This window comes from Silurus aristotelis (genome assembly GCF_946808225.1).
Source record: "Silurus aristotelis genome assembly, chromosome: 14".
Classification (NCBI taxonomy): Eukaryota; Metazoa; Chordata; class Actinopteri; order Siluriformes; family Siluridae; genus Silurus; species Silurus aristotelis.
Genome location: NC_139587.1, coordinates 26,261,366 through 26,261,666, shown reverse-complemented (window position 1 = coordinate 26,261,666; position 301 = coordinate 26,261,366).

Sequence of the window (301 nt, the reverse complement as noted above, 5' to 3'; positions counted from 1 at the left end):
ACATGTTGGGAAGAGTGTATCAGTGCTCGAGGCACACTGACCAAATGGAGCACACAAAGAATAGAAAAGAAATCACCCCCTGGGGTGTAATGAATCCAAAAAGATGCAGATGTTGATGTTTTAAACTACTTTTACAATGTCAATGTGACTGGTGTACAGTGAACATAATCAGTTCTTTTCTTGCCTTTTAAATCACACCTCTATATTATGCACATGCACTTGGTGGCCACTTTAATAGAAACACCAGGTCGCATGCTTAATTCATGCAATTATTCGATCAGCTAACATAATACAGTGCATC